General features: G+C 47.8%; 1 non-coding gene across 1 annotated transcript; it reads right to left on the reverse strand.

Annotated features, from left to right (window-relative positions):
• Window positions 1-609: 609 nt before the first annotated feature.
• Window positions 610-682, reverse strand: TRNAH-GUG (transfer RNA histidin (anticodon GUG)). Its single transcript has one exon. It is a non-coding gene; the product is annotated as a tRNA-His (tRNA).
• Between the last annotated feature and the right edge of the window lie 783 nt (window positions 683-1,465).

Genomic DNA, 1,465 nt, shown 5'->3' on the forward strand with positions numbered 1-1,465 from the left:
TACATCTGAGACGTCACAACACCGTTCCCGGGAGGGCTCAAACCACCAGTCTTTTGAATAGCAGCTGAACGCGCTAACCATTGCGCCACGGAAGCCCAAAAATTAAATGGTCCTCAGGTATTGTGGAAAAACTTTGACTATTTACGTCACATCTGAGACCTCACAACACAGCTCACGGATGGGCTCGAACCACCAACCTTTCGGTTAACAGCCGAACGCGCTAACCATTGCGCCACGGAAGCCCAAAAATTAAATGGTCGTCAGGTATTGTGGAAAAACTCTGACATTTTACGTTACATCTGAGACGTCACAACACCGTTCCCGGGAGGGCTCAAACCACCAGTCTTTTGAATAGCAGCTGAACGCGCTAACCATTGCGCCACGGAAGCCCAAAAATTAAATGGTCCTCAGGTATTGTGGAAAAACTTTGACTATTTACGTCACATCTGAGACCTCACAACACAGCTCACGGATGGGCTCGAACCACCAACCTTTCGGTTAACAGCCGAACGCGCTAACCATGCGACACGGAAGTCCCAAAATTAAATGGTCGTCAGGTATTGTGGAAAAACTTTGGGTTTTTACGTCACATCTGAGAACTCACAACACCACTCCCGGATGGGCTCGAACCACCAACCTTTCGGTTCACAGCCGAACGCGCTAACCATTGCGCCACGGAAGCCCAAAAATTAAATGGTCGTCAAGTATTGTGGAAAAACTCTGACATTTTACGTTACATCTGAGACGTCACAACACCGTTCCCGGGAGGGCTCAAACCACCAGTCTTTTGAATAGCAGCTGAACGCGCTAACCATTGCGCCACGGAAGCCCAAAAATTAAAAGTTCGTCTGGTATTGTGGAAAAACTCTGCCATTTTACGTTACATCTGAGACGTCACAACACCGTTCCCGGGAGGGCTCAAACCACCAGTCTTTTGAATAGCAGCTGAACGCGCTAACCATTGCGCCACGGAAGCCCAAAAATTAAATGGTCCTCAGGTATTGTGGAAAAACTTTGACTATTTACGTCACATCTGAGACCTCACAACACAGCTCACGGATGGGCTCGAACCACCAACCTTTCGGTTAACAGCCGAACGCGCTAACCATTGCGCCACGGAAGCCCAAAAATTAAATGGTCGTCAGGTATTGTGGAAAAACTCTGACATTTTACGTTACATCTGAGACGTCACAACACCGTTCCCGGGAGGGCTCAAACCACCTGTCTTTTGAATAGCAGCTGAACGCGCTAACCATTGCGCCACGGAAGCCCAAAAATTAAAAGTTCGTCTGGTATTGTGGAAAAACTCTGCCATTTTACGTTACATCTGAGACGTCACAACACCGTTCCCGGGAGGGCTCAAACCACCAGTCTTTTGAATAGCAGCTGAACGCGCTAACCATTGCGCCACGGAAGCCCAAAAATTAAATGGTCCTCAGGTATTGTGGAAAAACTTTGACTATTT

The sequence above is a fragment of the Phalangium opilio genome, unplaced genomic scaffold, assembly GCF_054372755.1.
Source record: "Phalangium opilio isolate 3A_F unplaced genomic scaffold, DU_Popi_V2 ptg001421l_1, whole genome shotgun sequence".
NCBI lineage: Eukaryota > Metazoa > Arthropoda > Arachnida > Opiliones > Phalangiidae > Phalangium > Phalangium opilio.